This window comes from Pocillopora damicornis, chromosome 10 (genome assembly GCF_964200805.1).
Source record: "Pocillopora damicornis chromosome 10, jaPocDami1.2, whole genome shotgun sequence".
Lineage (NCBI taxonomy): Eukaryota > Metazoa > Cnidaria > Anthozoa > Scleractinia > Pocilloporidae > Pocillopora > Pocillopora damicornis.
This window is the reverse complement of record NC_142679.1, coordinates 8,861,581-8,875,801: the sequence shown is the minus strand read 5'-3', so window position 1 is coordinate 8,875,801 and position 14,221 is coordinate 8,861,581. Positions and strand designations below refer to the sequence as shown.

Here is a 14,221-nt window from a genome sequence, read left to right as displayed (position 1 = left end):
CCACGAGATTGTTAAAGTAAATAGGGTGTCTTACCCCATGTGCATGCAACACTTAGAAGACTGAAATCTTCAGTCTCACTTGTCTGATATTGGTTATTGAGTTGATAATTCCGATAAATAATTTACTTTGCTTAGGCTTGCACTCTTACACTCTCGATACCTTACTTAATATGACTATACAAGCAATGACTGTCTACTTCTGTGAATTAGTTTGCTAAATACCATTTCAATACAGGGTTGCTGTGTATAAATTGTCAAATTGGTAAATAACTCTACTTCCTCTACTAACAAAGAAAAGAGAAAGCAGACTGTATTTTGAATATATGGACCTGAGGACAATTATCAGAATATTGATATAGCTTCCAATGATATCACGGTTTTGTTTGTATAGATCAAACTTCTTACGGCTATTGAAGTATATACATTCTTGTCAGTAAGACTGGAAAATTCTTTTGTTCCACGCCTTGAACAAACACATTTGTCAGCAGATCAGGGCTGCCTACAGACTGAGCGATCGATTCCGTTGGAATTCAAGCTGTAAGAACTTTAAAATGCGTTAGGGCTTTTCCTTCTCATTCAGAAACGGTTAAATTGCACTTCAGAGCTCCGATCAATTAACTCCTGAACATCTTACGATCATTGAAATATTTACATTTTCAGTGACAGTAGGACCGGATATTTCTCTACAGTCACGCATGTAGAACGTCCGGCACTCGTCAAAAATGTCTACATAGTGATTGATTCGGTTGGAATTCAAATTGTTTATAAGAGCTTCGGCCAGAAAGCCTTCTAGCCCTCTCTCTCATTCCTAAAATGTCTCAAGACGTTTCAGATCTTAAATTATTACTTAACTGTTTCAGAGACTCGTGCTTTAGGTTTCAAGTTCACCAAACATCGCAATTCATCACAAGTCAAACTGCCCAGTTTTATATCAAAATGTCTTACCATCAACCAAAATTATAGTACAACTTATTCAAGGAACACTGTCCTTAACGCCTGCTGGTGATTTGGTCTCCTCCCACGACTTGATTTTACGAGAACCTGCCCGCAAGTAAGTTTCAGCTTACCGTTGTCTTAATCCCGTCAAAATATTCAATGTTGAAAGTTCAAAATAGTGGCATCCAACTTGAGTTAAAGAGGAAAAACGCTAGGTAGTTCGTTGTTTTCCAATGACGACGCCGACATTCGCATAACACATTTAAAATGAGAGTGAAGAATGGAATTTTAATTAGAATTCTTTTGTTATGATTACAAAGCACAATATCTTTTTCCGTTTCAGCTGCAAGTCATGAGAGTCTCGAGAACAAAAGTTCCTCGTGCGTAGGATGAAATTAGTTGAAGGGTTAGAGATTGAGGGAGGGGAGGGATGTGGTGGAGTTTGTGCGGCTGAAGTTGAGACCGGTTTCTTCTAGAAAACCGATTGATTACTGGTGCTGCTTAATATATTAAAGATTTTCCACAGCCAGTTGGTAACGAAACGGAGACATCGTTACCTTCGAAAAACAGATATATATGGTTTTCTGTTGTTCTTCTTAAAATGTTTCTATCCCAAAAGTCTCACAAAATTTGTCTGAAAACCACCTCGTAGATCGCTGTTGTCTGAAAAAAGAGTGACGTCATAACACGATAAGTTTTCGCTGACTTTTTCTCGCTTACATCTTACCCTGGGAGGGGGGTACACTGTAAAATGAAAAGAGCCAAATTGACCCCAAAAGCCAAACGGGTGGGACAGATATCATTTCGACCCCTCCAAAATCTGAATTGGCCCCTATGAATTCTACTTTGGAACTTTTTCTCAATTTGGCCCTTCCAAGAGCCAAGTAGGATTGAACAATTTGGCCCCAACGAGGTGCAATTTTTGAAAAAAAAAGAATATAAAAATAATTTTCTTTTTTCGACCATATTTCGTTTCCCACACTATTCATTAAAACGTGTTCAAATTTTCAACGGTTCCTCTCATAACTGAACACCGAGTCACACAACGAATTAATCGTTGGCTTTTTCTCGAGACGTGAGCGTGGGCCGCCTGTGATCGCATAAGTCGAACCTAGACCACGTGCGTCGGAAACAATAATGAATTATAGCAGCGAATTCATCAGTGAAGAGGCTGTTTCTTGGCTACAGTCGCATGGAATGAGACTTAAGAAAGGAAAGGTAGGCAGAAGAAATTTCTTAACAACGTATTTTACTGCAACTTTACATTCACAAACTTGACCGCTCCATTGATCTTTGTTCGCATCTTATCTTGCAGAAAAAGACGGTTGCGATAGCCAAGATCTCCTTGCAATCGCCCAAGATGCAGACTTACCAAGGCACTACATCCCTATTATAAAAGAGCGTCTAAAGCTCAAGAAGTTGATTGCAATGAACGCTGAACCTAGAGATGACACGAGTTCTTCGTCGGTACGATAATTAATTTTCCCACCAGAGAATTTGACGCATGAATGGTTCGCCTCTTCTCCCGAGTCTTGTTGAGTCCCAGCGGTCTCACAACTAAAGTCACTTGATCAAATTTTGGGGACGAGAGATAGAGACGGTTACAGTTCGAATACTGCATTTGCACAAGATGGATTTAACTTATTTCAAGATTCTCTGATTTTAGGATCTCTCACTCTGAATTCTTAATCTTTTTCTTGAAAAGATGAACTGATATTTTTATGTCTATGTCTTTGTTTGCATCCACTTAAGCTGATTTTTTTGGCTCTCTCTCTTTCAGCGTGCAGAATCAAGTCCTTCGAGTAAGACGGTTCAAACGTCGATTGATGATTCAGATAACATCAGCGATTATGAAAAGTTAGAGGTGACATTGGCACCGAAAGAAAAGGGTAAATCGCCCAAGGATCTCTGTTTTACGGACGAGGCGACAGAACTGAGTACTGTCTAAGTAAGTTCTTGTATATTAAACTTAGCAGGATGGTGAAGAGTACATTATCGATTACTTTCTTTCGATTATATCCCAAAGGAAAACACACAAGGTGCCAGTTGGTCAGTTAAAGATGAGAAATCTCGGGGATTGCACCTGACAAAAATTACGAGATTTGCTTTATTTTTATTGAAATATATTAGATATGTATTCACTTGCACCATGCATAAAAAGAAGTAAACCCAATGTTTAATTAGTGAATTGATAGGATGTTATCAGACAGTTTAATTTTTTTGAAAAAAAAAAATTTACCTACAGGTTCCTCCTGGATGGCTTTCAAAATTCCAACTACCATCGAGGGTAAGAAACTTTTCTTTGTTTTGTTTTTTAAGTCTACAAGCAATCCTTATTTATTCATGAATACTGAACTAAAACTGAAGTGTATAGAGCTATGATTTCTTTTCTTAATAAGTACATATACAGTTCGGTGAAAATACGTCATTGATGACCACCATTATTGTGTTTTTACTTCTTATGCACAGTTTGCTTACAAATATTTTGCAACTTTGTAGTTGCAAAAATTTACTGTTCTCCAACAACAAATTAATTTGCTCATTTGTTTGTTTTTTTGTACAGTTCTCTGCCTCAGTAGAGTTGGATATCCAGAAGGGATATCTCATCAGCAGCCTAAAGTACTCTGAGCAGCAGTGGATTGCAAAAAAAAATTATTGCAGAGTATCCTTGTATGGCAAGCAGGATACTAGACTAAGTTGACTTGGAAACTGAATGGATTGGTTTGGTTTAAAAATCTATTGCTTCACCTCTTCTGCTTGCAGTGAAGAGAGAGAATTTTGTGGTGCTGAATTTCCATTTCTGGTGTTTTAGTTTATGGTTTTTAGAAAAACATATATATGTGACCCTCCATGGGAAAACGAACACTAACGCTTTTCCGTTAAACGGTCTCGAAAAACGGATGTAAACGGATAGTAAACGGCTAACTCGAGCGTTTAAAGGGATGCCATAACCGCAAAAAATTTAAACGGTTGACCAAAGTCCAAAAACGGATAGCTTAGGCCTTCAAACGGTTGACCAAAAATAAAAACGGATAGCACGAAACGTTAAACGGTTGACCAAAGTTCAAAAACGGATAGCTCACACTGTTAAACGGTTGACCAAAAATAAAAACGGTCAGCCCGAAACGTTAAACAGTTGACCAAAGTCCAAAAACGGATAGCTTAAACCGAGAAACGGTTGACCAAAATCGACAAACGATGAGCTAAAAATTGATGTTTAACGGCTGTGATTGAGCCGGCGAGATCTTCTGCGGAAAAACTTTCGGAGTGACAACGGATAATTTTCCTTCAAAGCGAAAACATTGAGCATGATAATTTGAAAAATAATAGCTAGCATATACTTGCGCATTTTATTTCTGGGTTAAGTACTGCCGCTTTCGTGTGACATTCATGAAATAAGCGCAATTTACTGAGAATAGTTTCGCTGCCGAATATCCTGAACGGCTACCGCGAGAAACTCATAATCTTCTCCTTTGTTTATTCTTATTATTATTGAAAATGAACTTCATTTTTTCCTGTTCGGAAGTTTCGCGAAACAAATATGCATATGCAATGCCACCACCTTGTCTAAAGCCGAAACGTTTCAAGGTCAACTAACGCAATGAAGTTCCATTGCAAATAAAAGGTCGAATCGGTGTCACGCACCGAGCGGGGCCGTTAAAATGATTGTCAATAAAACCAAGAAAGATGAATCAAGATGATATAAACAGAAAGAGAGTAGCCGATTTAGCAGTCCATCAATTAGGAACAATTTAAAACTATGAGACGGGAACCAAGAGAGGGTTATCTCGATTTCACTAAATCTGTAATCAAGATCAGGCGCACTGTTCTGATCGATCAAAGTCGATGGCAGGGTCATGGTCAAATGAATGGCTTTATTGCAATTGGCTGTCGATGCTCTTGGTTTTTACAAACGGATATTTCAACTTAATTTGTTTGTCAAAGGATGCGACGGAAACTCGCTTACTATGATCACGCAAAAGATAAAACCAAAGTAAGTTACGGTCTTTCTGTATTTCAAGAACCTGCGAGTATCGAGCGAACGTAAGATTGATACTTCGAACTACCCGTATCAGAATGATAGGCAAACAGTCCAAAGCTTTCCGTGGAAATTTAAACGGATAGCTTTTTTTTTTTAAACGGATGATATACATATATATATATATATATATATATATATATATATATATATATATATATATATATATATATATATATATATATAATTATATATAAATGTGGGGGTAGAGTCTACCTTGGCATAAAGTGCTCGATGATGTGGTAGCAGAGCTAAGTATACATAAGTTAAAGAATTAAAGAGGACGCATCGATTCTCTGTGACTCTGAATTTCGCGTCTAAGCGCTTGTCCGACAGAACTTTTCTGTCGGACGAGCGCCTAGGCACGAAACTCAGTCACAGAGTATTGATGCGTCCTCATTAATTATTTAACTTATGTGTATATATATATTCTTTCTTTTTTACTGGCTACAGGAATTTTTTGCGCTTTGGCTTGATTTTAATGTGGTTGTAAAACTTGTTTTTATTGCATAGAGTAGCTGATGTTGATTCAGCAATCAGAGATTATGTCCAGCACAAATTTTAATTGCTGGAGATCTTCAATACATCAATCTCCTGAATATAGTAACAGAGGGAAGTGTAATTTGTCACTTCTCACAAGAAAAGATTCCTGATGTTCTCATTGGGTTACTTGGCTCATTTATATTTTCAATTTTTCTTACAATTGGTCAAAGGCAATTTTGACTTTTTTTAGAGCAAGCATTGCTTGAAATTGGGCACAGGCAGACTCTTGTCACTGTTTCCTCTGTTTTCAATGACTTGGCAAATGCCTGAGGTAGTACTTGCTGACAGTTTATATTTTGATAATATCTAAAGTAGCAATATGAGTGCATGTGTTCTCACATCCACTGGAAGAATACTCTATGCTGCCATAAGGCTCTTTGTTTTTCATATGCACAAATCAAACAAGATCTATATTCTTGTGCAGGAACTGGACCATTTGTTGCCTCTGTCTTATTTTGATAATTTTCTGTACTTTAAATCAGTTGTGATTATAAGCTGTTTTACATTACCACATGTGCTAAGTCATTGAAAAGGGAAGCTTTACTCACAAGTGTCTCTTGGGTGTAATTTCTTGCAATGCTTGCACTGTTAAGAAGTATACTGATTTAGGGAAGAGATCTATTTTAGAAAATGGTTGAATTAATGTCAAATATGTATGTATGTTCTATTCTTTCACATGATGTTTCAAAGTTTGTCTGTTTTATACCACAATTAAGATTCTTAATAACTGTAAAATCAAGTAGTGTAAAAGGTTTTTACATAAACAATATCTAGACCCTAAGAAGTGAGTGTTTGAAAGATAAAGTATATGGTGTATTTTCATTATTTGACTGTAAGGGGGAAAATCAGTATGGAGAGGAAAGAGCCCTCTACTTTTGAAGTGGCCCACATTGGAGCTGAATTGACTCTTTTTAAAGGGGCCATTTGTAGAGGGCTGAAATTTTGAGGGCTGTTTTGGCCCCTATAAATTTCAAAGTAGCCCCTGTATTTTCAAATTCACCCTTCACGTGGTCCAATTTGGCCCCTACAACGGGATCGATTCAGCCCCAAAATTGGTGCCAAAAACATTTCAATGGGGCCGAATTGACCCTAAGCGAGTACCAAACTGGACTCACTCGTTTTGGCCCCATTTTTGGGGCCAAATCAAGTCTTTTAATTTTACAGTGTACGGTTACACGTAGGCTATAAAAGGAGGCATACCGCTTAAATTGTTGCAAGTTGTAAACCTGATTTATTTTGAGCAGAACGCTTCCATTTCACCTTGGGAAGGAGGGTACGGCTACACGTAGGCTAAACAAAGAGGCATACCGCTTATGCCACCATGCATCTGATGGCATGCAGACATAAAACCAACTATATGCATAGAAATGTGAGACGCATCTAGAAAACGCTTTATGAAAATAATAATTCTGCGAAAATAGCCTAAAATAAAGCATGTAGATATTTTTAAAAGACGGAGGCATACCACTTAAAGTGCTGCAAGTTGCAAACGTGATTTATTTTAAGCAGAACGCATGCAAATTTGGCACACCATATGGCGAATCAAAAATCACGTCTGAGGTCAATTGGATGCCACTCAAGATTTGCCATGAAAATGAAAGGCGTTGCCTTTTCGCCTGTCTCGTTTAGAAGCTTCTTAAGACACAACCTTATCGTGATATGCAAACTAAGCATTTTTGCTTTGATTCACATCGCGCACTCAAAACAGGCTTGAAAAAGGAAAACAAAAGTCTCATTCAGCGAGTGGTTATGGCTATCGGTCACATCCTGGGGAGAGGTTTAGTTGGATTGTTGTGGCTTCTCTGGTGTGTGTTCTTGAAGTGTTTTTATAAATTACATCAATTCAAGCAGCGATTTCATGTGGACCCTCAAGGTAACTTAAACAAAACAGTCTCAATTATACCTTAAAAGAAGCTTCATAAAAGAGAGAGAGTGAGAAATTGTGTTATATGCTTCTAAGATTTGTCTTCATGGTACAAATAATTATTTAAAACTTATACCCTTTGAATTTGGTTTACATATGGTGGGTTAAAATATGCTGGGATATCTTTCAAAATCTGTCATATCCAGAAAGAAATATTGAAAAATTAGAATAAAAAGGATTCCTAGGCAGATTTTCAGACAAGAGTTGACTCAAAAGTGTAGTTGTATTTTGTCAGCCTTGATATGATTTCAAGTTCGCAAATAAAAAGTACATCCTTCACCATGTTTGCTTTTGCACGCAATCGAAGCCAGCATCACACATGTTGTAATAATATTGTACAGCAGGAGAACCCTTTCTCCAGATTATCACAAAGAAAGAAAGCAGTCTTTGTTAGAGATACATGCTCAAATCATTCCAGCTCAAGCTTGGCGAAACGAGTTCGGTAGAAAATTGAAACTAAGGGAGAGAGAGAAAGAGATAACGAAACCTTTCTCTCCTCATTCCGATCAAAATACTAACATTTATACAACTTGATTTGGATGATTTATTTTTCCAAGTTCGAGGTTGTAATTTAAGGAGTTGTCAAGAGAGACTGAAAGTTTCTAAGTGAACAACAGCTCTACAATTTACATCTGACAAAAATACGTTTAATGACGAAGCAAAGATGGCGGCCGTTGAAAACCAAGCATGAAAGTTTGCATGCACCGCATGTATACTTTTCCCTTCTAAGACCATTTAACGCGTTGGAAATATTCCATAAATATAGATGTGTATGAACGGCAAGGGATTTCTTAGCATTCGATGTTTGCTTTCGGGCTCATCTTGCGCAGGCCACTCGAGTATCTTGCTAATTCGAGCTTTTCGGAGAGGGTGCGTATGTTCCCTGTAAAATTAAATTAAGATTAGTTTACGATATGCTTTACTTTGTTGAAATATATACGCAATTTACACTGATATATTTGGCAAAGCAGGCTGCCCAGCTGCATGCTATAAGCAATACAACGTTCTAACCATAAATGACCGTCGCTACATTCCTCGAAATTTCTCTGCATCTGCTGATTTCCCAAACGAAAGTTCGGCTATAAACCCAGGACTGTTATTACCAAGTTTCAAAAAAATAAAAAAAAAAAACACTTTCAGTCATAACTTATTTTAAATGTGAATGTTGCCATTATTTAAAAAGAAGGACTGGAAGTCTTGTTTTAGCCTGACTAATTAACTTTCAAGAGAAAATTTAACTTGAGCTGTTGTTGTTAACAACGAACATACATCTTGGCAATCTCTTCATCTTTTATGGTTGTGTCGTACACAGACCGTTCAAAATTTTATCGGCGTTTGATATTCTTTCACTCTCTACATGATTTAAGTTTCATGGCGCAGGAATGTTTAGAATTAAAATCCGCAGTCGCTCATGCGAGGGCATAACCATAGCAAATTCAAAACCAGTTGTACTCGAAACGGTTTCTCAGACTGCATTCCGCACTGGGTCAAACACGCAAAAGTTTACTGTACATATATTTCTTCTTACACTACCGTTGGACCAGTTGGACTTTCCCTTTATTCATTACCATATACGTATAAGAACAGAATCGCTACCGAAACTATTCGAAAGTCGAAATCATTTATGCATCTGTGTTCAAAGACATTTCAAAATCATTCGCAACAGGGTGAGTTAATGTGATAGTTGTAACAATAAAATCAAAGAAAAAGATAATATGAGTATGTACCGATTGAGTGAACAATTTCAGAAAGCCTAAGGAAACAAACTTGCCTTGCCATCAGCAAACTAAACTTACAAATTATCTGAAAGAAGGCAGCTGTATGAAATATACTCACCTGGCCGTCCCTTTCATTCGAGTTCTCGCTGAAGATCTGATGACTTCATTTCATAGACTAGATTCACTCAGATGCACTGCCGGTTTGAATAAAAGCTAATATTCGCAAACTTCTCTCTAAATCCCTAAACAGTTAGAACAGAATATTCAAAAGTATCTACTTTCATCATGGCACCGAAAGAAACCACAGGAATAACTTAAAATGATATTGAAACCGAAAACACAATTGAAGTTTATAAAAGGTCCAGCCATTGTTCAAGCGGTCATGCCTGAATAGCGGCTGCTATAATTACATGTCCGTATTTCTATATTACGAACGTTCTGATTGGTTGATAACGTGTACACCAAAATTATTTTAAAAAAAAATAAATAAATAAATAAATAAAAGAATAAAATAAATATAAAGGACACCTTACTCGTTCAAAAGCTAAAGGTCATGGTATCTCCAGCACAGGATGTGCAGTGCAATACTAAGGAATCACCTTAAGGAGGCTCCATAGGGTCTTTGATCAATGTTGCACGCGCGCCAGCGTACTGTTTTTCTATATAATTTTTATGTTTCCGCTTTTCTAGGTCAATAAAAGCCACGAAAAGGGCAATGAGCAAGATTTGGACCATCGTTTGCTGTAGTAAATGATATCAAAATGATTTTAGCTATCAAGCCAAGGCTCCACGAGTGGGAGGCGCTCGCCAGTGATAATCTGGCTTTGCCTTTGATTTTCTTCAATTTGCTTCGGTGAAATCTCAAAATTGTCCCAATTTGTGAAATTTTTCTTGCCAATCATTTAAAAGCCGAAAAGTGGTTTTAAAGGCAGTTTCTTCACTATTTGAAACATTACATAATAATTAAAACTGAATATACTTTACCTCCAGATCGGGACTTGCAATTCCCTGTCGAATGCACAGGAGAATCTCGTGATGTTTGGTGGTATGAGGCTTTGGAAATGAAAGGTCAGTACAGTATATGATAGCATTGAAAAATTGAGTTAATGTCACCATTATGGGGGACGATTACTTTTTAAGGTATTGTAAACAAAATGGTACGCTTATCCAAGGAAGCCTTACTTGGATTAATACAAGAGTATTATCAAAATCGAATAAGAAAAATGCGTTCATCAAGCAACTCATTATGTAAAAAATCCAAATAAATTTATTGAAGTATAAAATGTTTCTATATGAACATAATCTTAAGGACACTGTTAGCCAAAATTTATTTTTTGTTGGCAAGAAACAAGAATTGCACTTTACCCGATACGCTTGTATTTTGATTCGCACTTGTTGAAATTTTAACAGTATCTTTTTTTAATTTAGCTTTTAGATTTTAATTCAGTATTTTATTCAATTTCAGCTATACCATTTACCCATCTATTATTTATTGCAGAGTTGTAACTCCAGATGGCCATGTATATAGTTCATGGATGTCTTCGTATGGTTCATAGAAATATCTTATTGAAGAAAAATTTGAACATTTTTCTCAACGAATTGTTTAGTCGATCGAAGTGAGATTTTATCAACCTTCGGATCTGGTAGAGTCTACTTTTTAGTCATCTCAAACACGAAAAAGAAGAGGGATTTTGTAAATAAGTAAGTTCTGTTAAGATAAAATATATTTTGTCATGCTAGCCTTTAATAAACACAGAAACTTTGCCAGGAGGTTGAATGAAGTAAATATCTAACGGCACAGTGCAAATGATCGCCTATGGGACTACAGATCTCGGGACAGAGTTGAAAGTTTTACGACAAAGTTGATTGAATACTTGGTCTCCTCATAATGTTTTTTAAGATTGAAATCTTAAGCTGAAATTTTTCGATCAACTTAAAGCTAAACCGTTAAGCAACCCTTCGGTTGTCAGAGCTCGTCAGAAATTTTAACAACCTAAAGCTGTCGCACGCTTTCCAAACAACTTCTTACCAAATACAGTTGGTGCTCGATAAAACCTTATTTGTAGCGAACTGTGATTTCACGAAATGTAAGGCTTATTTGTGGAATACCTTCACCAACCATCTCTGGAAAGGCACCTAATTTAGAGATGTTTTGTGAATGTTCAATTATGTTCGTTTGTCCTGTTAAGGTAACATATTTCTTTTGCAGAATTTTCTATAGGTAAAATTTGCAGTTTTCTTCAATACAGTTCTTTTGCTTCCTTGATACTGGATCGCAATTGCATCACTCATACAAAATCTAGTCTTGTTTCTTCTATGGTACTTAAATAGAAAAGTGATTTATTACGAATAAATGTATTCAGATGGTTTGCCTGTAAAATAAATTGAGCTTATTTGCAAATTTTGATTAATAGAAGGAGCTCAAGAATCCTATGTTTAGGCAGCATTGAAAGAAACAAACTAAATAAGCTGCAAACGCAGACGTTTCCTACAATTATTATTGGCTGACCGATTTCGTGAAACTTTTTAGTGGTAGTTTAAAAACTTGTAAACTTGACCGGCAAAACAACTAAGATTTGCTTTTATGTAGGAAAATTAAAGAAAGATATGTTTTTAGAGAGACCACCATTTTGAATAGAGAACGATCGTATCAAATGTTAGACCCTCTGTCGCCTTATTTATTTTTAATTGCCATTGAAATTATGGCGATATCTATAAGAACAAATGAGAATATTGAAGGCATAAAAATCGGGGAAGATGAAACTAGGTCTCTGTTGTACGCCGACGACATGACAGCTACTCTAGCAAATATTTCATCAGTCGAAAAAGTAATACAAATCCTTAATGACTTCGAAAAATGTTCTGGCTTAAAAATGAACCTTTCTAAAACCAAAGCTATGTGGGTTGGAAAAAACAAAAATTCTTTAGAAACACCTCTGGACCTTGAGTGGTGTACAGGTGTTAAGACCCTAGGTATTCACTTCTCCTGTGATCAAGAACAAGTTATAAAACAAAATTTCCAGGATAGATTAAATGAAGTTCAAAAAATGATTAATTTATGGAAACTCAGAGGTCTCTCCCTATTTGGCAAAGTAACAATAATTAAATCTTTCCTTATCCCAAAATTATTATATGTTTCCTCAATAATAGAAACCCCACCCGAAATTATTAAACAGATGGAGAAAATGATCTACAAATTTTTGTGGAAAGGCCCTGATAAAGTCACAAGGCTTTCTGTGATAAATACTTTAGAGAATGGTGGACTGAATCTCACAGACCTTGAGCTACATATTAAAGCATTAAGATTGTCCTGGATTCCGCGTCTCATAAATGAGAAGGAAGGGCCCTGGATTTCTTATCTCAAATACAACTTAAAAAAATACGGAGGATGTTTTCTTTTTAGATGTAACTATGATGTAAATGATCTTGACTTAAGTCTTAGTAAGTTTTACTTACAGCTTCTAAGATGGTGGGCGGATTTTAGATGCTCCTTTTCTGATGTGAATTATTCTCAAAATGTAATTTGGAATAATAAGGATATACGAATTAATAATAAACCTGTTTTTTATAAAACATACTTTGACAAGGGCATAACTTATTTGAATGATTTACAGTTCGATGTTGATAATGTGCGTTCTTATGAATTCTTTAAGCAAAAAGGACTTAACACTAATTTCCTGACTTGGACAGCCTTGAGATCTTCTATTATTAATATGAAATCAAAAAGCTCCTGCCCCATCCCCACAGCGGGTAATCTCGATCCTATGAATTTTGATTATAAGTCTAAATCTTTTAATGCATATACTGCAAAGTGTAAACAGTTTTATTCTACGATGATAACAAGTAAAGCGAGAATCCCGAATGGCTTTAAAAAGTTGACAGCGGATTTTGAGCTTTCAAATGCGCAGGAAGTTTTCTCTATTCCTTATCTTGTTGCGAGCGAAACGTATGTTTGGTCGTTTCAATACAGAGTATTGAATTTCATTTTGTTTACAAACGATAAATTGTTCAAAATAGGGTTAAGTGATTCGGACAAGTGTTCTTTTTGTGGAACCTATACGGAAGATCTGTACCACCTCTTCTTTAACTGCTCCTTTGTGCAAGATTTTTGGAACGTATTTACAGTCTGGTGGTTTGATCTTAGTGGCGAATATTTAATTTTGTCTCTAAAAGATATTATGGTTGGCTTACTTCAGAGGAATGATCTGTTAAATTATTTGATAATTTTAGGGAAATTGACTATTTGGGAATGTAGAAAAAATAACGCCTCTCCAATATTTAGATTGTTTTTGCACAAGGTTGAAGTTAAAAAAAACAAGTTGAAAAAATAATTGCTATAAGAAACAGAAAGCTTCGCGATTTTCAAATTAGATGGGAATTTCTCATATAATTTTGTGTTTGCCCTTTTTTTAAGGAAAAGAATGGAAGACCAATGCATAAACTTAGATCTCATATTCTTCCTTGTTTATTAGTTTATTGTAGTTTATTTTTGTTAGAGAATTAACTGGGCGTCGCCATCGCCGGTATGTGTCACTGTGCAATGTTAAAAGAAAATAGTACTTTTTGTATGTAATGGCATAATTAGTAGATTGTGTTGTTAATAGAGCTGGATACTGTAAGTAGTGTAATTATTAGTGACTGTAAGTAGTGTAATTATTAGGGACGGTAAGTAGAGTAATGTAAATAAGCATTGTAATTAGTGTAAGTGGTGTTTCATATTGTATTGTAAGCATTGTGTTTGTAATTTAAAAAAAAAAAAATAAATAAATAAATAAATAAAAAAAAAATGTTATGATCTTTGAGAGTCTATTTCCAGTTTCTGTCTTAATACTTCATACTTGTATATGTAGTGAGACTCTGAGCGGAAACAACCAGCTCTTAATACATAATATCATTTCGTATGAAGTATATACTGTATTATTTTTTAATAGTAGACTAATCTGGACGTAACTCTGTTCGCCGGTTAAAAATTCCGGTGAAGAAACTTAATTCGGTTGGCAGAATCGATGACCTATATAAGGATTGACAACTCTGCTTACCTGACGGTAACTTTTATTTCGA

General features: G+C 35.9%; 1 long non-coding RNA gene and 1 pseudogene across 2 annotated transcripts; one reads left to right on the top strand and one right to left on the bottom strand.

Moving 5' to 3' along the window:
• Positions 1–14,221, bottom strand: part of LOC149038796 (uncharacterized) — a 43,149-nt pseudogene that overhangs the window by 7,261 nt on the left and 21,667 nt on the right.
• LOC113682209 (uncharacterized) lies at positions 2,179–5,069 on the top strand. 2 transcript variants are annotated; one of them, XR_016180509.1, is made up of 4 exons: positions 2,190–2,403; positions 2,717–2,884; positions 3,182–3,223; positions 3,500–5,069. It is a non-coding gene; the product is annotated as an uncharacterized LOC113682209 (long non-coding RNA). The 2 variants fall into 2 exon arrangements; XR_003447259.2 differs by lacking the exons at positions 3,182–3,223; positions 3,500–5,069 and having other exon boundaries at positions 2,179–2,403; positions 2,717–3,021.